The sequence below is a fragment of the Thermobia domestica genome, chromosome 1, assembly GCF_964235325.1.
Source record: "Thermobia domestica chromosome 1, izTheDome1.hap1.1, whole genome shotgun sequence".
NCBI classification, from domain to species: Eukaryota; Metazoa; Arthropoda; class Insecta; order Zygentoma; family Lepismatidae; genus Thermobia; species Thermobia domestica.
Genome location: NC_137454.1, coordinates 50,344,438 through 50,368,953, shown reverse-complemented (window position 1 = coordinate 50,368,953; position 24,516 = coordinate 50,344,438).

The following is a 24,516-nucleotide window of genomic DNA, read 5'->3' as shown; positions in this document are numbered from 1 at the left end:
ACCTTCCAAAATTTATATTTCTCCTGCTCAAATTAGTTATTTTTTCTCTACGTTCGGTTCTAAGGCTTCTTATTATATAATTTGCTGATATATTGTTCTGTTTCACATTTTTAAAAACAGTAAAAGGTTAAGTTCTCACATTTTGAACAAAAATTGCTGAAACCAAACTTTACATGTCCTTGCTCGTCAAACACTTATACAAAAAGACGCTATTCATCCACGACTGAGGTGGAAGTTAAGTTGATTAAAATGTGACTGATTCAAATCGAATAAAAATTAGTTTAAACTATATAAAACATATTTTAGCCAAAATATGGGTACCTCATCGGTTACGAGTATCCTATCTAACACGGTATTGGTAAATATTTGAGACAATTTTCACCCAATTCTTAAAACGTGGGTTATCTTGGATAATAATGCATAAATCACGACTACGTAATCGACAGGCCTATATAAAAAAAGGCGTATAAGGAAATAATAAATAAATGGAAAGAAATTATTTTTAACAACTTACGAGCCTCAAAGCACTAATAATCAAAACTTTTCTTATTTAGATATCTATATTTAGAATAGAAACGATTAATACTGTAGGCATTAACAATATGTATAAAGTTGTACAGGGCGATCCAAAATTATCATTATGAATGGTCAGCATTTAAAAACAATTTTCGGGCGTTATCTCCATTGTATCCGTCTACTTACAACATGTCAAAATTTTATCATATCCGGGGACATCCAAGGGCATAAATCGAACTTAAATGGAACCGACACTGAAATTTATAAATTCTACACTAATATCGGTCTTTTCTTATAATTGTATATATTCCCTCCTTTCTCCTAGGAGCGCTAGGGGTCTTTTCCCAACAGGGAGCAGACTTTGGACTTAAACGGCACCCAAATTATCACTCCTGTTCACAGTATAAGCATATCGATGTTGATAATGGAAAGGAAAAGAAATTGATTTGGACAATGTTTAAAAATATATTGCCTCAAGCGAAACTAAGTAGGACTTGTCATCATAACGATACATAATAACCCTTTCTTGGACAAAAGAATTTGAATTACGTATGTGTTATTTGATATTTTAACGAAATGTACATATGGATATAGAAATGAGTAGTTTCTATTTACAAATTTTGGTAAAACGGATATATGATACTTATTGGAAATGGCGAACGAAAATATTATTATTATTATTGGTAGCGGTAGTAGTAATAGTGGAAGAAGTTAGGAACAGTTCTACAACTGGTAATAAACAACAACGTTTGCTTTTGATCAGACACATTTATTACTCACACTACCTTATGTATTCATGAAGATATTCAGTTTAATAATTTTCCACTTTGACTTATTCGAATTGAACTTTACCAACAGATCATGAATTATCATAATATTAGTTGAGGAAGTAAATTCCTCTTATTTCGAACGGGAACTCATTTGTGTTTCCTAAAGCATGGCATACGTGTAATACATATCCTTTATAGTAAAGTAAACGTTACGGTACGTGGTTTGAAGATTATCGAGATTCCACTTCATAACTTCAAACACATAGCCTTTTATTCTTAACTAGAGTGAATAGCAAATTAAAAAGCACACTAAAATATATGTTTCACGTTAATTAACTCAATTAGTGCTATGAGTTAATTCAGGAATTTGTTGATATATACATTATTTCCTTACAGGTAAACCATATAAACTATCCCTATGTTTTGTTTCGTTTGTTATTAGAGTTGAATGCAACCAATTTATAATTGTTCGCAACTCCCCACGTTTCTGTCTACACATTATATACTACTTTCAATTCCGTTTTTATAATATTGTGTGCACTTACCTTTATTATTATAAAGACATCGTAAACCTTTAAGGTCGCAAGTTTCCGAGGTAGAATCTGCAATACATACACGAAAATTAGAAATTCCAATTTACCCTCAATTAGGCCGCTTAGATGTCAAGTGAATTAGGTCCAAAATTAAAAGTTTCCATGAGGGAATTTGGATGTTCAGTACTTAAAGGGTAAATTCTGTTGTATTGACAATTAAAATCATAATTATGTAGTTTCGGGTTTTTAAAACTTACCGTTTACAGAAGTATTATATTACCCAATTAAAAAAGTGAATGAAAGCATTAGCCTATTTTTGCATTTCTAATACTTAGGCCACTTGGTATCAATGTAATCAAATTTATACATTCAACAATATTCTATAATTTTATTAGCGTTTAAACGGAAACAATGCTCAAAAATCATAAGTGTACAAATCAGTAGATGCCACTGCGTAAATGAAAACGGCATGTGTCAGTATAAAAGCTCATATGTAGCTTTCAAGTGAAAGAGAAAAATATTTTGTAAAGCTAAAAACTGATACTGACCGAAACCAACGCCATCTATTAAAGTGAAACAAATACTGAAATATACCCACAACGAGCTTCTCATTATGGCGATAGCAGGATGACTATAGTTTTTTTTTGGTTAATGAGATAAAATCCAAAGCTTTTAATATTTATTAAACTTTATATTGAATTTAATTAAAATACTGATATTAGATATGACAGTATTAATACATAGATCATATCAAACTTTAAAGTGACATGCTGAAGTTTAAATTGTGATGAGTGGTTTGCGAGAAAATGCATGATACAGAACTGATGTGTTGCATACAATATTTCATTCGTTGCCAAAAGTGAAATAGCTTATTTATAGCTGGGATAGCTTAATTATAGTTATATTTATATGCTGTATATGTGAAAAATATCCTCTGTGAAACATTAGATTGATATTATTTGATTCTGTTACATGAAATAAGTAAATGATGCAGTGAGCTTCTAAGAAGAAAGTCTATTATTTTTGAAAACTCACAAAACAATAAACTTATAACTCCTAATTGTTTGGTACCATTAAAAACAAAGTAAAATCCCGTATCCATGAAACCATCGCTCAATAAATATAATACACTATAGTATTATTAGCATTAACGAGAAAAATGTCCGAAGAAGAAACACATAATAATCGACGTATTTTATTGGCCTGGAAAATAAAACGATATGAATGAGTGTATACCCTCGGCAGTAGTTTTCGGGACAATCAATAAAAGCCAACTGTATCTGATTGCGAAATGCACACTAATAAAGGTTTCCATTACAACACTAGGAAGATGACAGTAGGCACTAAGGCTAATTAGATATACCACAAAATTAGGACATAGTGTTAGATTTCAATTCTTGTTATCAATTTTGCTGTTCAAAGATAACACAAAATATCAGTTAAAATATCACTTAGAGATGAAAAAATATTTGCATGCTTCGAGGTGAATTATTAAGCTAATTTGGCAGAAAAATGTGAGAGACGAATTTTGGAAGGATTGCAATATATGTCATATGTTGCCAATCTACTCAATTGATAGTTGGTGCTCTATTGGAGAAAGTGTAGTCATTATTAACCTATATAGTGATAAGGAAAATATAAGACATTAAGTATCATTGTATCGTTTGATTTAACCTAAAACGATGAACATTCTACAAATGGCGACCCATAAGAATATTTAAATAAATATCAGTAGGTAGTACTGATAATAAATATCAGTATTTGAGATCATAATCAACAGTTTCCATATTAACGTGGCTATCATTTAAAATGGATGCATATTGCTTAAAATAACATAACTCGTTAACCGGAGTATCTATCGTAAAAACCCTTTGCAGAACAGTTTGATTTTAAAGTTAAAAATTAGTTGAGTTTTAGTTGAGTATTATTTGAAAATTAGTTGAATACCCACAACCTAGGAATCATGTTGATAAACTTTCTGCGTATTTCAGTTATTCCTTGGGACCTACCTAAGTAGGATTATTCCTTACTCGATCTTTTAGTTAATAGTTATTCTATTTGTTCCTAAGCTTCACTCAATATGGGGCCGTTGCCTAAGATTACTAACTGACTAAACAATCCCTTGCTGACCCTTTGTTAGAATTGTACATACGTAGCGTGCAACTCAATACAGGTGTATACGCTCAACTACTTCTCCCTGATACAGTACAAGTCTAGATTCCGCTATTCCTCCAGTTGTGATAATTTGAGCCTCGTTAATCATTGTGTACACTTTGAGGTGTTTAGCAAACGTTTGTTCTTAAGATCACGAAATGTAATGTTCGGATAAAATATTATACATCTCCCCGAAGGGCAAACATATTCCGTATAAATATCATGTGCACCCTATTTCTGCAGAGACAACCGGTATCATTTGGTTATAGAATGACTAAACAATGATAATGACTCGCCTTCTACAATAAACATCAAAATAAGTGTTAAAATACAAGATAAGGATTTTCTTGACTCGTGAGATAAGCATTAGCTCCACTCCCACCATGACCTATGAATGATTTTGGGAAGCGAATAAAGTTCTAGACATATCTGCTTGTTCCAACAATATTTATTGATAGCAACAATAGTACTATGTGAAGATTATTTTATTGCACCAACAAGGTAAACTGACAAATAAAGAAAAAAAACATCATCACTGTCCACTATAGCATTATTTTAATACACTGAGTATAACCAATAGTATAATACTTTTTCCATGTATGGATACGGGATCAATTAATGCACCTTAGGAGGCAGACATTGTACTGTATGGGTCGGAAACGTGGACATTACGTAAAGGTGACGAAAATCGACTGGAAGCCTTCGAAATGTGGGTGTGGAGAAGAATGGAAAGAATTAGTTGGGTCGAGCGGAAAACGAATGAGAGAGTTTTAGAAATGGTGGGTGAGAAAAAAACACTTTTAGATATTATTAGCAACAGCAAGAGAAACGGGTTGGGACATTGCCTAGGAAGAGATTGTATCATGACGGACGTCCTAGAGGGTATGGTGGCGGGAAAGAGACGGAGGGGGCGAAGGAAACTACAACTGATGGATGATATTAAAACAGAAAGATCATACGCGAAGAAGAAAGGGTTAGCGGGGGACCGTGGAGCATGGAAGCTTCTCAGCTGCGGCAAGTTACCTGCCAATAAAGGCAGAATACCTATGATGATGAGGAGGAGCCAGGCAAAGGCTGTGCAAGAATGGTACTAAGGAACAAAGTGCATACTTCTCGCTTGTGTCTTTGCCGTTTTCCTCATAATGTAATGTTATATATATATATATATATATATATATATATATATATATATATATATATATATATATATATATATATCAGTGGCTGCCGGTGGTTTGTGGTTTCGGGTGTTGCAGTACGAACGACCGGAGACAGAAGATATAAAGTGGACTCATTGACTAATCAGCATAAATTTAGATCAAAATGCTATGTGACATGTTAAATTAAATAAAAATCTGTTTTTAAAAAATAAATAATGCAGAACATGTAATCCGATTAATCATCTTATTTAATTAGTAAGTTCATTCTTCTCTCTTTGATTGGAACAAATCTGCCTAATACATGCTGGTTGAACTCCAGTATTCTTATTGTCACGTCTTTTTTGATGGAAAGCATAACCAATGGTGATAATCTTTCTTTTGACATTCAATTTCTTGAAAGTGTCAATTCTTTTTGATGTGAAAAAGAACTTTTCTTCTTTTACTGACGCCATAGGTACAGTTAATATTAATTGCAGTAACTTTGTAGATTCACTAATATTTTTTCTAGATTTTTGTAAACAATTCATTCTAGCAAACTCAGTCCCTGACAGTGATCCGAATTCCTCTTCAGTGTAGACTGAAGAGAGTTCGTAGCAAAGATTAATGTTATAAAAAAAATGTACATTGAACACGCTTTATTCACAATTTATCTAGGAAAATTTCAAATAAATTGTGGAAATGTACCTAGTGCATACAACATTACTGCCATAAGGTGTTCTGTAAACTTAAACCGTTTTTTTTTTTCGAATACTCTCCTGAATTGCACTTTGCTTGTTTTGTCTAAGCCTTAGTTGTAAGTTTATTCTCAGTTGAAAGCTGGCGAATTTTTTTGTTTTTGTTTTTTTGTAAGTTATTTACAGAAGTCATGATATGCAATTCATTCAGAATTTGTAGGTTATGTACAGAATTAAAGCACACACAATAAAATTAATAACTAATAGCCAAAACAGCTGATACAAAAGAGATACTAGTATATGATTTGCGAAAGCCACATATTCATACATAGAGCTGTAAACTGGCCGGAAAATTGATATTATTTTGATTAAAGCCGGTGACGGGTACAAACTTCTCACCAGCCCCTTTATAACCGTTTTTTTTAAATTTGTATCTAGTTCGAAGTATAAATATTGAAAAGTAGCTGTCATTCTATAAACTCAAAACTGTTACCTTTCACCATGTATCAACGATTAATAAATTTTTTCACCTGTTTAGAAAATTTTAGAGATATGACAGGGACTGTATCAGGGAAAATTTGAAATTTACTTTCAAGGAATTTTATACATTTATTAAGAGTGGAAAAGGACTTCTTAAAGCAATTTCCTATAGTTGAACTAGAGACTATATGTTTAAAAAGTGAATTTTATTTTCCAAATCCAAAATCGTCAAGTAAAGATTATTATACTTTTGTTCATCTGTTTCGATAATTTTAAAGGAATGGTAGTTACTGGTAAATACAATAAATTGATCAATGCCGATTGATCAATTTCAGTTTCTCATTTATAGCACAATGTATCTATAAAGCTTATTAGTGAATGTTCTAAGGACATACAGAATATATGTGTTAATGCACTTTCGTTCATGATAGTACATTTCCTTTCCATGGATAGGTCCGAGCAGAGATACTTCACGCTGAGACCTATATCACAGAGAATTTTGAGGAAATGTCTTTTTTTATTTTACAGAGTTGGCAACCCTATTCATATATCAACACACACGCACACACTTGTGTGTGAAAGAAAAAAGAACTACATTCCAAATCATCCGTCTTGGTTGTTACGCAATGCACGATGAACACAATATACTTCCACATGAGGCAAAACAATGTTTATCAACGTTCTGGAAAGCAACCTTGAAACCCGCCAGATATAGGAACATGTTAGCTGGGAGGGGTCCAAAGTATTTGAGGAAGGTCCAATACGTCTACGTAATAACGAACCTGTCTTTTACTGTACCCGAAAAGATAAGTAATTCTTAATTACTGTCACCTATATTTTTAGAAAAAATGATAGAACGATTATTTCTATAAGAAAAGAAAGAGTACATGATGAGGCGTAAAATAAAATACATAGCTTACATCAATCATTTCTCTGTTAAACAACTATAGTTCGTTAAGAAAGTCTACAAATGCTTAGCGAGTTTCGAAATTTTGGGGAGGTCCGGACCCGGTGGACCCCCCTCGTGGCTACTCCTCTGAGCATTGCTAACTAGTCCCAAATTCAATGTGGCGTTCCCCACTACACAGTTCTATCAACAGTATAAAATATACTTATTTTATAAAAGAAATATGTATATACTAATATACTATCCACAGGGGGGGATTCTGCATATTGACTTATTAATATTTGGTTCACATATTATTGTAGAAGAAATTTTCATTATCTATATAAGCTACGAATTAACTTGTAAATGCGGATCTACTTTCATTTGATTTCTGCTCTACTATATATTTTCCTTTTTATTTTGTAATTCTGCTATCACTTTTATTAATTGTCATTATATTGATTTGCTTCAGTATAAGTACCGTAATATAAAAATATGAATGCATAAAAACACATTCCATTTGTTAATTGCTACTGAAATACAATTCAGAAAGCTTATTTAGCGCGAAGAACGTTCTCATTCACTGGAAACCGTGTTCTGTTGCAGAAGCTCTGCAACGACCAGTCCCTTTAACTTCTGAGATAGGGGAAAGGAGACTTAACAATTGCTCCAATTCCCGCGCTGAAGGAATCTGGTCGTTGCATGCTCGCTGCAACACAATATAAATTAGAGACTCTGTGATGGGTTATTTTTCGCTTTTTAAAACGGATTAACGAAACGGACAGTTAGAGAAGTAAAAAAATATGTTATTTAAAGTATATATGGCAGTATTAGAAAGTATTTTTTCTGTTCTTACTACTATTGCTAATAATATTTTTTCTTGAAATACTTAACGCTGCAACACTAACATTAGCCCCCACTGATATATATGTATATATATATATATATATATATATATATATATATATATATATATATATATATATATATATATATATGTTAAAGGAAAAATGAGGGATCTAGTGGTGATGCAGACATATGCACCGACGACTTCGCATGCAACTGAAGAAGTAGAGGAAAATTATGAGAAAATAGAAGAAATTATAGATAGGGAGACGAATGGTGCATGCATAATAATAATGGGAGATTTCAATGCAGTTGTGGGAGAAGGTAGTATTGCAGGCAAATATGGTTTAGACGAAAGAAATGAAAGGGGAGAGGGACTGGTGAATTTCTGTAGACAGAATTCACTAGTAATTGGGAATACTTGGTTCAATCAGCACAAGAGAAGCAGATATAAATGGAAATCACCAATAGACGGCGGAAGATATCATATAGACTATGTTATGATTCAGGACAGGTATCGGAATAGCTTAAAGAAAGACCCTTCCCGTGGCTGATATTTTCTCTGATCATAATCTTGTGCTGGCCAAAGTAGACACTCAACTCAAAAATGTAGGCAGAAAAAAAGTAGGTAACAAAGTTTTGAATACTGAAAAGTTGACAAACGAGGAAATAAGAAATCTTTTCGTTGAAAAATTCGAGTAAAAATGCTCAAACGAGGAAAGAATAAGTGCCTGTAGTAACGCACGATGGGGACATATTAAACGTTGCATACAGCAGGCTGCAGAAGAAGCAGTAGTTTACCGCGAACAAAAACTGCTAAGAAACCATGGGTTACAGAGCAGATGTTGCAGAAAATGGCGGAGTGAAAGATGTGGAAACAGGTTGATACAGAAGTGGGCAGAAAGATGTACAGAAAGTTAAATAATGAATTACGAAGAGAAACAGACAGAGCGAGGGAAAAGTTTTACAAAAAAAAAAGAAAAAAATGCGAGGACACAGAAGAAATAGAAAGAGTTGGGAAATAAGAGGAAATGTACAAGGAGGTGAGATCTATGGAATTTCGGAGGAAACAAGGCGGTATTATGATGGCAGTAGAAAATAAGAATGGAAAGGTAGTCAGCGAAAGAAATGAGTACATAGAAATGTGGAAAGAATACGTTGAAGACTTATATGAGAGTAGGGATAGACCGTGTAGCCTAAATGTCGAAGTAGAAAATGAAGTAAGCGAGGATGATAAAGTATTCTTAGAGATGAGTTTGAAAAGGCTGTATCCGAGATTAGAAATGGAAAGGCAACCGTATTAGATAACATACCAATCGAGTTCATTAAAAATATAGGAGACAAGGGAAAGAAAGAATTGTTCCCACTATGCAATGAAATATATGAAAAAGGAGAATTGCCAAAATGCTTTCTGAAAACGATCATGATTCGGATGGCTAAAAATCAAACCGAATGAGATGTCAGGATTATATAACTATTAGTCTCATATCGCATACAGCTAAAATTCTGCTACGAATAATGAACAGAAGGTTATATGAAAGAACAAAGAAAGAAGTTGAGCAGGAGCAGTTCAGGTTGAGAAGAGGCAAGGGCAAAAGAGATGCAACTGGATTAATAACGGCGATCGCAGCAAGATTTATAGAAAAGGGGAAAGAGGTGTATGTTATATTTATTGATCTAGAAATGGCTTTTTACCGCGTGAATTGGGAACTGTTGTTAGGAGTTCTAACGAAGATAGTTTTGGAATGGAAAGATAGAAGACTAATAAGAAACTTCTACATGAACCAACAAGTAAGTGTTGGGATAGGGGAAGAACTGACGGATGAGAGTGCAATTGGAAGGAGAGTTCGACAAGGATGCTGCCTCCCGCCAACACTATTTAATGTCTATCTAGAAGAGATAGTGAAAAAGAGTTTACATAATGATGATGGCATTTTGGTAGGAGGTAGAATGATTAAATGCATAAGATTTGCAGACGATATGGCGCTTGTTGCAGAATCTGAAACGAAAATCAATAAAATGTTAGAAAAAATGAGAAAGGCCTTTGAAGAATATGGAATGAAAATAAATGTTAAAAAGACAAAAGCCATGGTGATTGGAACGAAGAGATTTGTGTGAAATATAAAAGTGGGAGGGGAGAAAATAGAACAAGTGAATAGTTTTCGATTTCCGGGTAGTATTCTTAGTAATAACATGAAGTGCGAACGTAAAATAAAAGCAAGGATAGGAATGGCGAAAGATGCCTTTAGAAGGAAGAAAGTCTGTTTTGTGGGACCTTGAATAAAGAGTTGAGAAAAAGACTCATAAAATGCTTAGTGTGGAGTGTTGTACTGTATGGGGCGGAAATGTGGACATTACGTAAAGGTGATGAAAATCGAAGCCTTCGAAATGTGGGCGTGGAGGGGAATGGAAAGAATTAGTTGGGTCGAGCGTAAACGAATGAGAGAGTGTTAGAAATGGTGGGTGAGAAAAGAACACTTTAAATATTATTAGGAAGAGGAAGAGAAACTGGTTGGGACGTTGCCTGTGAAGAGATTGTATCATGAGGAACGTCCTAGAGGGTATGGTGGCGGGAAAAAGAGGGAGAGGGCGAAGGAGACTACAATTAGTGGATGATATGAAAACAGAAAGATGAAGAGGTTAGCGGAGGAACGTGGAGCAGGGAAGCTTGTCAGCTGCGGCAAGTGACCAGCCAACAAAGGCAGAATGCATATGATTATATATATATATATATATATATATATATATATATATATATATATATATATATATATATATAAAGCTTAACCATATGACATATAATTTAGAAAATATTGAATAACTGTTTTAGAATGGTCAATAAAATTTTCATATCATATTTAATATACAATACGAATATACAATTATAAAGGTAACCAAGAAAGTTCTGTTGTTTTTTCACAAAAAGCTTCGACCATCGATACGTTACTTAAAACGTACCTGGAATATCAAAATAGTCCAAATTATTTTCGACAACCTTCTGCCAACATTGTGGAAGGCCATGGACTCCATCGCGGTAGAACTTGGTGGACCTCAGCCTAAGGTGTTTGTCCAAGGAATGGAATGATAATCGGATAGATCAATGGCCGGGGAGTGTGGCGGATGCAACAGTGTTTCCTATCCAAGGCGTAGAATGTTGCTCCGTGTCATCCTAACCACGTGGGGCTTAGAGTTGTCCTATAACACAAGGACCCCTTTGCGATTCAGATATGATGGATCCAAAGTTTTGAGTGTTTATTCAACACTGCTCAAGAGCTGACAGTACAGAGTTGCATTGATACTCTGACCAGCTCGTAGCAGTTCCCGATGTACGACGTCAAGAGCAGTACACCAACACACAGGAGAACCTTCTTCAGGTGTAGTGCTGGTTTAGGCTGCTCTGGAACCGGTTAATAGGATGCTAACCAATGATGATGTCGTCGTGGACCTTTCTAAAGAAACCACTTCTCTTCATATGTTAACACACTGTCCAGAAATGACTTCTTCCTCAAACGAGACAGCAAAAAGCACAGGTGTATGCACGCGTTGCCTTCTGGACTAGAGTCAAATCACGGAGACACACTGGTGCAACATATAGTGCTTCCCATGTTAATGGATGTGCTGCCGAATGGTTTCTCCACTAACACCGAATTGTAGTCCCAGTTGCTCACATGTCTGGCCGCTGTTCACCTCAATTGCTGCCTAAAGATCGTCATTTTGGACATATGTTCGTCTTCCGGCATGTGGTGCATCTTCGAGTATTTCATCACCGTACTTGAAGTTGATAAACCACCTCTGCACTGTCCGCGTAGTCACTACACCCTCACCAAAGGCTTGGCATATCATCTGCCCCGCTGCAGCGGCATTTGATCCCAGTTTGAACTCGTACACCACATACGCCCTTATGACGCTCTGTGTAGATCCCAGAATCACTTTGTCCTTACGCAAGTTCACGGTGTAACTTAAATACCACAACCAGGTAGTATGTTGGATATATCCACACAAACAACTGACCTTCGCCTTATCTTCATTCCGATTCAACTCACGGTGTGAGGCCAATTGAACATAAACCTCCACATAAAGCGACAGAACTTCCTTGGTTACATTTATAGTATAGTTTTGTGTCTTTTGTATTTTCAAAGTTAATTTCTACAATGAAACAATATTGATCCTAATATTGATTTAAAATATTTACTGAAAATATCTATAATAATTGTTTATATTATGTTTATGTGTAAGTAATAACAAAATATATGTGACAATACCTGAATTTGAATAAACATGCGGAATGCAATTACAAACTCTTTTGGCCGTTCTCATTCTACATTCCATTAAACACTGATCAAAAGTATAAATTTGTGACATTAGTAGATTTTTCTCGTCAGGAAACAAGCACTTTCTTTGCCAGTAAAATAAGTTTTTAAATGCACTTGTACTGGATATAGAGAAGACCTCAAATCTCATCACATATCCCATTGTAACAATAAATTTATGGTACCTTCCTGGAATATTGTTTGGTGGGTAAAGTGCTACCTATAATAAAAATATTGTTATTTTAAGAGAAATTAATAATATTGTTTCTTTCTACGATACAATTATTTTAAATTTTGGCTGTGGTTATTGTCTGTATTTTAAGGACGCAGGTCACAGCGTCTAATTACCTACACGCTGCATCACAAATTCGATTATAAAAACCACTGGGTAACAAGCAATTGAATATATATGTCGAGGAACATATGCAAAATAGTGGTAAACTCTTTTACATGAATACCACATTTAGCAATACTTCTGACTTTTTCTTATACTAAAGAAAAATTTGTTTGCAAGGTTTTATATCTGCGTAATTATATTTACTGGCCATGTTAATGTCAACTTGACCCTAAGTGAAAAGTTGCTATAAAGGTTTAATGACTTTAGGAAACGATTTGTGTAGAGCAGTAGGTATGTGTTATATGGAGACGACCGGAGTCTGTAAATAACACAACAATGAATAAAAGTATATAGTTTCTATAGGATAATCCCTTCTAAAATATTAGTCGATTATTTCTATAAAGAAAGAGTAAGTTTTTACTATGGTAATAGAACGCACATGTTACTCTCGTGTCAGTTGAAACGGTTTGAGTGACCAGTGGATGCTCTTACCGGTGACTTGCATGACTAGTATTGAATTTTCTGCGTAGTGTAGCAAATATGACCGAGCGTTGCTTGTATTATCGATTTCTCTTATAGATGTGACTACGTTGGCTATTGGTGATTATCACCAATGCATCATATGACCAAACTTTTTAAGGTGTATGAATCCAGTTCCTCTTATTATAAATGTGGTGATATGTAGTGTATATAATATGTCTATGATCTAGACCCAAAAATAGCTATAGAATATCCGACGATTTGGTAAGCACTTACGGTTTTAATACACCCACCACACACGCAAAATTTTGCGCACGTATTGTACTTCATTAATTTTTGCATTTATTATTTCATTCTGTCTTTGGTAAAAGTTAAATGATTAGTAAGCAAATATATAAAGTATATACTGCATGAAAATCTTTCCAAACATATTGAAAATACTAAAACTATAAGCAAAAGTAAATTTAAGCCCTGTCGGGTGTAATTGAGCAATCGTGTCTTCGATTAATTTCTCGTTGGAGATGACCTTCTTAAAGGTAAATTCACAATTTTCAGTAAAGAATCTGGAAAAGGTACAAATATGTTCCACATGCAGAATTTATTAGTTTAAGCGTAACAACTACACAGCATTCTAAGCATATGTTGTGTTCTGTAATCTAGATTTAGAACGCGAAAAAAAGAGAAACCTACAGAAAATCTCTTCTCCCGAACTCAACGTTACGCGCTATTGCTACAACTCTAAATATACGGTAAAAACTAGGAAGCAGTTCCACGGAAGTCTCTGAGCGTGAGTGATGACAGAGAAAACTAGAAATTCACAAACTAAGAGTAGTTTGACAACTCATTCATTTTCCTTCTTTCTTATAAAATAGTAGAATACTTTCAAAATGTAGTATTAACACAAGTGAAAAAGAATAAGAAAGTACCTTCGTTAAATTACTTCCGTTAATTTAATCCTTCTTTCATCTGTATCTCCTGTGTTTCTGGGTGTAGGCCCCTAAGCTTTAGATTGCTCACTTTTTCACGCTTCTATTGATTGCGCATTGTTTGATAGAGTAATGCTAGTATCAGTATAAGATGTTCGCTTGTAAGATCAAAGTAACGAATATAACATAATTCAAATAAATGCGGCGTTCTTGGCTGTTGTGTCATCACGCTCGTTTGCCTGATTGTTGGCACGCCCTAACATTCGGTAGGCAACGACAACACATTCCTGTTATTGTATCTGATAGCCTCTCACAAAAATATCGTGCACTAGGTCCTGCTTGGTAAATTGATTCTGCATTGCCACATTCTGCATTGCCACATTCTTCATTGCTTTGTGAGTAAGTGACTATAAATATACAACTTAGTGAAAGTTTAAAAGCGTGTCGTGTACAAGCACGATTTTTCTTAGTTAAGAAGTGAATGCTGAACACAAGAACGCAGACTAAATCCTGAACTCTCGTCATATGTGATAACGCTCAGCTAATGTATTGTCAAAATCGGTACACTATGTACATAGCGCATTAAAATTCCGGTGCTGTTCTATTAAAGTTCCCAACTACTACTGGAATTCTTGGATACTTCTGTCACCGTGTTTGGTATCACATCAGAAGGGCTCGGACAAACGAGAAAGAACAGAAAATACCGAGACAAAAGACATAGGTAAAAACATACTTAAGATGACCTAAGTCTACCTATTATAGACCTATACTATCTCCTTCGAAATTTGTTTAATACTTACACGTTGTTTACATAATTCATGTTTTCCATGTCACTTCAATATTCAGATAGTTGTTTTATGTTTGTTCGTTTGTTTATAGATAACCAGAAGGAAAGAAGAAGAATTTCAATATATTCCCTCATACACAGTTAGTAATTACGTAACTAGAGCCGGGAGAACGGCTAGTGCAATACTTGCAAATACCAGAGTATCAGAGAAATGGGATTTAAAGTGGGTCGAGTACAAAGTCTTACTAAAGGTGGCTGGTAACATTTCACCTTACTAGGTAAGGGGTGCTCTTGTAGGAAAATTTCCAATTCTCTTAATGTAAACAAATGCATAATTTTTTAACGTAGTCTGCAGGTTTGAAACAGAAGGTAGACTGTAGACAGTACAGCAAGCAAGCCAACCCGAAAAGTTTGTTAAACGTCTCGAAAGTAAATTTCTTCGCAAAGTAAATGTTAATATAACAATAAGTGCGCCCAAATTGACAGGAGAGATTGCAAAAGATTGATTGATTTTGAGTTTAACGACCCGTTCAGCAGTGAGGCTATATGAGACGTAGACCTACTGATTAACGTGGAATCCGAACCACCTGAGCTCCCGCCGGGAATCGAACCCGGGTCTCCCACGCCAAAGGCGCGTACGCTAACCGCTTAGCCACGGTGGAGCTCAGATTGCGGAAGAGAATGGAAGGAAGGTATATTCTGAAAGCGTCATTTGTAGCACAAAAACGTATAATATACATTTGATAGATCTCAATTATACATTCGAGATATCCAGAACATACCGATATTTTGTAAATATTAAATTAAAGTAGATTACAATAGATGAAACATGACCTACTCTTCTCAGTAGAAGAGGTAATGTCGTTTAATAAACATCTAGCTACACTTTTGTATATGTGTGTGAATTCATTCACGGTAGAAATTTATAACTCTCCTATACAAACATTATACTATAATTTACATGTAATTAGAAATATATCTTTCATGTGGTTGTGTTTGTAAAATATTCTATAGTTTATAACCGATACCAACAAACTTTAATGGTAAATATGATAGTATTTGTAGACAGATCCTTTATGATTATAAAACAACTGAATGGTCGTAATGTGCAATCTTCAAACAAGCAGAGTTCAGAACGTTGTTCAATAAGATGCAGGTAGTCATAATATTTTGTCTCAATATATTGTCCCGTGTCTAGTTATGGTAAAATACCTAGAAAAAACCAAATAGTATCCAAGTTAAGAAACTATATATTATTCAAATCAAGATACTTACTGTAAAGTCCATGCCCAAATATGTTCAGTTTTACACCAATACCTACCTGTTTTTAATCTCCTCGAGCGTTCCCTTATTGTTGGCCTGCCCCGATACTTTTATAAATGTCAAACGAAGCACACTGTTTCGTAAACGTATTGAAATAAGTCAAAAATGGGTTCATTTTCTTGTGTGCTGAAAGATTCTATCCTGAGTTGATCTTACACAAACGCCTCTTACTATTGGGAATATTTTGTGATATCCAATGTGGCTAAATTCAAGATGGCTGTCATGACTATATACCTCTATTCTATGTAATTTTTGCATCAATATCCATTTTCAATCTTTGTAATTTAAAATGTTCAAGCGTATCTTTATTATTGACCTACAGATCAACTCTTTTGACTAATCGTATATACAGATAGACATGTACGTTCAACATAAATGAAGCAGGTAGTGTCTATAAGACATTTTTCATAGTAATTAAACATTTTTATACTTTGACATCAGGTTTTTTTTAACGAGGCCCTTTTGACTCAACCCTTTCCGGCAAGAGACTTTTTGACTCGCGGGCGTTGTAACCACAGTCCTGTTGAGACGAGGCACCTTGTTTCGTACTTTATTGTCGCCCTTTGACGTGGGGACCTTCTGACTCAGGGCCTTTGTTGCGGTGAGCACAAACATGTACCAAGCAAAGGTATGATCATTCAGATTTGTCAGCGGTGAGGGGATCGTAAAGAAACAAATGATGGGCAGCCTGCAGTCCAAGGTCGTGCTACATATCAGTCTCAAATATGGTCACCAAGCAAAGGAAAATTGTAGTAGTGTACGAAAATGTAACGCACTCGGGCAGTATAATCTCTGAAAAGACTCTCACGATGATACGCTAAGAATGATGTATTTATTCTTGCAAAGGCTCAAAGCAGTAACACCGCGAAAGACACTAATAGGTAAGCAAATTACCAAACGATGAACAATGTCTAATTGTTTCAGCAGGGAGAAATGAGCCAATGAATAAGCAATACACCGTACTCTAACTTGACCCAGATTGGATTAAGGTTTACCTATAACTCTATAGTATGAACATCAAACTAGATGCAGTTCTAAAGCACACACAGCAAATTCAAGACTTGGAGATATTTAAGAGTATAAATGTGATCTGCCTATGGTTAATGGTTATCAAATATTACATTGATAAATAAAAAATGATATTATGTCAAACAAATATAAAGTTCTTGCAATTAAAATATTAGGCCGGATTAAGAAGGAATCTTCATTTATGAAGTACTCTATTGACCAGAAAAGTGGAAGTTCATCTTGTTAGTCCAGCGAACAGGACAATTTAATATCAAGTGAAGTTATAGAAAAATTATACGAAAGTATCATCAGTAGTAACAATTAACAAGACCATCAACGTGAAATACAGCAGATCTAGGAATCTGGATCTGCGACAAAATATTGTTGACAGCATAACAGGATAACCTCGAGAGCATTGCTTTGCGAAAAACCTTTTTCTTTCAGAATTCGCTCTATGCCACCACGCATACCTTAAAATAACGTTTATCCAGGAAGTTCTTCAAGAATTTCCACCATGTGGCTATGGAAGCACCAGCCATAGTACTGTTATCAAATTTTGTAATGCAAAGTTGTCTCATAAGTCACTTTCTAATCGAAAAATATGGCAACAAGGTGCTGACAATGGAACGAATTTATTAAACGTAAACGTATCAACCTGTTTCTATCATCTCCGCTGCTTAAGAAATATATGAGCAGATAATTTATAATTACCTTAAACTCTTTCTCTCTCTCTCCCTCTCTCTCTCTCTCTCTCTCTCTACACACACACACACACACACACACACACACACATATATATATATATATATATATATATATATATATATATATATATATATATATATATATAGTATATATATATATAACAAACATGGTTCCTGACGCTGAATATCCAGTGTCCATGTCATCCATTTCTTTAATTTTGTTCAGAATATGGACGCTCAGTGCATAAAAGATTCAAGCCTTTCAGTGCTTGTATGATGCCTGTCTAGACTCTCTAAATTATAATGACTCTCTTATAGTGTCATAATATAACTCTTATAATGAAAACACACGTTAACTTTTCCATGTATTTATTCAGAGCATAAACATCTTAGATCCATTTTTCTCAATATTTCGATTATTAGACTTGAATCTTCTGTGCTTTAAGGGTCTTCGTAGACTACGCGACTTCGCGTGTCAAAGACGCGCGGCTTTTTTTATCTGTCGCAGAGCAATGAATTTCCATTTGTTATAATGGATGTTGCGCAGGATCATCCCACACTTCGCGACAAGCTTAACACTCGCAGGCTTGTCGCGGGAACCTGCCACATGTAAGATCTTCTAAAACTACGGCACTTCGTATGTCGAAGTCGGGGAACAGTGCGACTATTTATCTTTCCAGCAACCAAAGACTCTTTCTAAAAGACGAGCTCAAAAGAAACTATTGATGCAGACTCTTTCATTGCAGAAATTCATGTACAACCTTGTACACGGAACTCCAGCAGTTATTGCTATAACAACATAATTAAAAAGGGGAAAGTATGGGGAAAATTGTGTTGTGCATTCATAGTAGATTCATGGATATGCAATCGAAAATCTTATCGGTAGTACAAAATTGGTGTTGCCATTTTGTTCTTTCTTACATTTTTTTTTTGAAAATTGGATGCCAAGCCAATCAACTGTTTGGTGGGAATTGGAACATAAAACTACATTGTGTAACGCTTCATTTTCTATTTAAAATCAGACTCAAGATATAGCACAAACAACCAGATATTCCCACACATTTTTACACATTCACGAACTGCGATTTCCCAGGCCAATATATAATTTTATAACATTTTGTTATTTTTATATCTTCTGTGTATTTAGTATGTATAGTGTAAGAAAATATGAAAAATAATGTTTTATAAGCATGTACACATAAGGGTGATGACTCGTGGCACTCCATAATGGCATTTATATGGAGAGACCGCGAGGCATGAAGGTAATACCTCATGAAATCAGTAGCTAATTTAGCAATATACTGAGTAGTCCCCGAATTTAGTCCGCGAGTCAAGAGGGACTGCCAACTCCAGGCTACATACGTACTCCTTATGGGTGTGCTTGCACTGTGCCCTTAAAGAATATAGCAGATTGTTCAGTATCACGGCAATTGATATAAAGTGCATTGTCCCATTTTTCTGCTAAAAAGTGTCACATTCTCATCACACGTGTGTCGAATTTCAGCTAAGCGACGAGACTGGCTGTCGAGGGTCTTCGACACTCGAAGTAACGTAGACCAGCGATAGCCTGTCGTGCGTTCTCGACACACGAAATCGCGTATTCAGCGAAGGGTCTAACGTCCTATATATTTAATTCTTTAAAAATGATAATTCAGTTGAGTCCTTGAGTTCGAAAATCTATCAGTTTCATCGAAGCTAATTTCAGAGGAGAACAAACAAAACTACATTTGTCAGTATGCATCTAACATATAGGGCTGTATTTTTTTGGACCATAGAAAAATGGCAGTTCTATGGTTTAAAACTAAAAGCAGCCCTATACGTCAGAAGCATACTGACTAATTTAATTTTGTTTGTCTCTCCTCTGACATTAGCTTGAACGGAGATGACCGATTTTCGAACTCAACGATAAATTGATGCAATTTGCCTAGAAATCTCAAGAATATGTTATTTTGTAGTATATGGCTTTATAAATACTACAAATTCGATATTTGTAATATTTTTCAACTGGTGTCTTTTTTTAGTAATCAGCAACTTTCTAACTTATAAATACATAAATTCATACATATGCAACGACACAACTTTCATAGCAACAACACTGCTTTAGAGACGGTACGTAGCTAAAGGAAATAATATCCCTCATAACAGCTTAGTTACATACCTACTATATCTCGAGGTAAATGGGCTTCCCTCCTGGATCAGAAGCAAGGGTAATAGATAAAAAGAACAGAGAAGCAGATAGTCGGCTATCTATGTAACACACACACGTACGCGAGTGGTTAAAGGTAATTATTTTACCATGGTTTCGAAACAAGAGCAACGGAATTGAATAAAAAGTGAATGTGTCAGAGGCTGTACAATATTCGAATGTCAACAAGGTTTTCAGGAGGCTTGCATGGAATCTTCATTACATTACAAACAATGAAAAGGTGCGCACAAGTCTTTGATGAAGAACATTAAATTGTGAAAGACATGCAATGACCTGGCCGTCCCAATGTTAGTGAAGAATATGTGAATGCTTTTACAGTGTGACTGGGCAATAAGCAAAACCGTACTATTCGTAAGCTAACCCAAGAGGCAGAATTAGCCCATATGACTGTTCTGCACATTCAAAAGGAACGTTCGGGCATAAGAAAAATTACACTACGTTGGATTATGAGTTGATGAAATGAAGAATTGGGTATATGACATTGCTCTTACCATTTGGAACGCAATGAGCGGAAAGAAGAGTATTTTTATTCCTCACCATTACGCTTGATTAAACACAGGTCAATCGTACGACAAACAACTGTAACGCTAATCAAATGAATGGCGTCACTATGGTTCCCCGCGAAAATCCAAAGATCATCAGAACCCTAACAGCTTCAAGTTATGGTGATAATCCTGTACTACCGTGTTTTTGTAATCCTCACGTATAACCTTTCCACGTATCATAACGTCAATGGGGAGTATTTTTGTTTCCACCTAGAGCATAACTTGCAACCAGCGGCGACACTTTTTTGCAACCTCTGCCATCAACTCGCTGAGTGAGTGTGTTTTAGGGCGCATACTGCACATGGTTGACTGATTTGTTGTATCAATGGAGGTTGAAAGTATTGTACCAGTCGACTTCCCAAATTGAGCTCTTATAACTTTGACTTAGCTTCTATGATGAATGAACCCTTCTGCGACATTTCTTTGAAAACTGCTCAACAGATTATTCAGACACTAGATTGGTCTATTAGAACTGTCAACACAATATGTGCTGCTACAGTTATCCACTTAATTTCATATCACTGGCAAAGAGTTATATATAGTGTCAGTGATTACACTGAAGGACTGAAAACCTTCGCAACATGTACCTATTTTGTATCAGTTATAAATAAATAGTTGCCATCATTAAAGTACCAACGCTCTTATGTATGAATATATATATATATATATATGTGTGTGTGTGTGTGTGTGTGTGTATTGAAGTTAAATATTATATTAGGAGTGTTTATTCGTGCTATATTTCGGTTTAGACAGGGCTGAAAGAAGTTTGGAGATAATTTTTTTTGTAATGTAATGTAATGTCCACCCTCCCTGTCTCTCCCTCGATATATATATATATATATATATATATATATATATATATATATATATATATATATATATGGAGAGAGAGAGAGAGAGAGAGATTTTGAGATGTCAAATACCAGAGTCGTTAAACAAAAATAATTTTATTCACTAACAATCTAAAAGTACTGATAATCTGTTGTAGGTATTAAGTTTGTTTAACAAGTAAAATTGACACACTGTCCATCTTGAGCTGTGCGACCAACACAGTGTCTGACACACCTGGATTCCATGTAATGGGGAAGCCGATGACAGTGTAGGTTGAAAATTAGGTTCCTGACAGTAGAAGTCGTGCGAATTCAGATCTCTGAAGGTGACAATCAAAGTAGTTAAGATTTTAGTTGTAAAAGCGCCGTAATTGGAAAAGACTAGCGATTAAGACGAACTAATTACCGTTCACTCATTTTTCATAAGTTTTTTCTCTAACATATTCGAATCCAGTGAATTTGAAAGTGGATCACGAATTTGTTCTGCCAGATAGCTTTAGTTACATGTATGAAAATTATGTGTTAGTTTACGTTGCAAAAGGAATTTAATAATAGTTGATTGATATTAATATTACTTAAATATCATTTCAAAATCGGTCATGCAATGAAACATATTTATGATACATTCAGATTATGTATCTGAATATTGATCCCTAAGTATAATTTCATTTACAAATATTTTTTGAGTCACTTCTCGATACTTGCATAATTATGGGGTAATTCTATATGATATTTTACTGGAGTACATTTCTTAACTGATTACGAAAATTAGAACATACCTTTTGATGAAAGTATCGTGCAAATTTTATCTTATAGTCTTCATGATTTACATGAATAAAATTATCTTTATAAGATTTTAACCATGAACTCGGATAATCTGGAGTAGAGATTTCTCCTGAACTTGTCCTGTAAAAACATACCTTTATGACTTTCATTTCACAAATTTATTTTAGTAAATATCTTCACATAAATATGTGCAACTCATTTCGATAGGATATTTGTGTTGTAAATACATACGTATTATTAGAACAGCAATTGGCTTGGTTTACTTTTATGTGCGATTTCACTCATTACGATTACGTTGGTAATACACACACACTCACACACACAAATGTATATATTTTGAACGATGGATCCGATAAATGTCATTATTATTTAGACTTATAGTAGATGTATAGTATGCAAATATGTATAGTATGCATGTTTTAGATGTATCGTATGCAAATACAAAACACCAATTATTATTATTTTCTGTCCATAAGTTGTTCACTCCGCATCTAAAAATTAGCGACAGCTAATGCCCTGCAGCTAGGCCACCCAATATACACCTTCTTATTGCATAATCGTGTCTGGTTAAGAGACACTGGTCTGTTCCTCTCTCTCATAGTGAAGTCAGCTAATAAACTGAGCACAATTCTAAATTCAAACCACACATGTTCTACTATCGATGAAACGAAAGAATAAAAGCGAGACGAAACAAGATTCATAAGTTGATGTAGGGAGAATCTTAAACACACAGAATGAAAAATTGTAACCAATGGATACCTATTACACAGAGGTTCAGAAATGAGGGACGGAAAGAGGGAGAGAGAAACGTAGAGAAGAATAAGGAAGAGAGATCGGATAAAAATATGGAATTTAAACCTAGTAAGAAAAGAACCTATCAATTTAACACTTTGAAAGCTGGCGTGTTTATTTTTAAAAATACTCAGAAAAACAGCCATTTTTGGTGTTTTTCAATAAAGAATTAATAAATATTCTACAGGTTAATATGTGCGTTTATTACACCACATGAAAGGTCAGTGCTTCTTCTATATTCACAAACAAACATTACAAGCATGCATGCGTCATAAGGCGAGCTATAATGGTTTATCTTGGATATGATTTTCGATATAGGAAAAAAGACCGTACTTCGAGTTCTTAAGTGTACCTAGCCTTGGTATGATAAACACGGAAACATTCTGGAATGCAGAGACCCACGTCACAATCAGGATACATCCGCGTTGTGTTCTTTTGCTTCCGTTTGCCATCATATACCTTTCCTACATCAGAACAGACCTTACAATATCTAGTAGGTCTCTCTTCTCTTCCTTTCTTGCAAAATGTCTCCCGGTAAGTCTGTTGCTTCCAGTTGAGGTTTTGGAACTTGTTGAGCTTCGACACATGCTTTTTCACTCAAAGCTTCCCCTACATTTTGCAGAAAGTCTGCTAAATGTACATTGTTCTTCTCTTGTCTATTTCTAGTTTTCTTGTATAGTATCCATGCATTTGCTCCAGACATATTGAACAAGTGGAAGAATAGTTTCTTCCACCACTTCAGTTGCTTCCGATTGAAGGGGTAATACGCCACTAATTGATCACTTTAGTCCACACCAACTTGGTTTATATTGTAGCCTAACACTAAGTTCGTTTTTGTCATGCCTACAGATCCGTTCTTTGATTTTACGGTGACTTCAGAGGATGTAGCTTGATGTTTAGTTGAAAGCATGAAGATATCCCTTGTGTCCTTCCATTTCACACACAAAAGATGATCTTTACGCTGAAACACCATATCACTTTTTTCAGTTCCTTTTGAACAACTGTAGCTTTAGGCAAGTTCTTTCTATTTGGTATACACGTTCCAACAACCATCGTGTCCCTTTCCCACATATTATCCAAAACTTTAGGAGAAGTGTAGAACCGATCCATGTAAATAGTATGTCCTTTATCAAGATACTTCGCAAGATCAGAATCAACTTCTGCATCACCATGGCCATCCACAAATTCCAACTCCCCTTCTGATCCACAATCAATATAAATTTCATCTAATAAATCAGCAATATTCTGGTCACTTAGTTTTCTTGCCATTATTGTTCATTGAGTGTACAAGGGGAAGAAACTCACGGGAGCACACCTGCCAAATAGCTCTCTGCAACATGCTACGAGCTCCAATACGACTACTTATTGTTCTCCCTTCCTGCCTACAACGGACTTCATTTTTTGACCATCATGGTGTAGCAACATGCAGAGTTATCCCTACAGATTCTGCAAAATCATCTTGC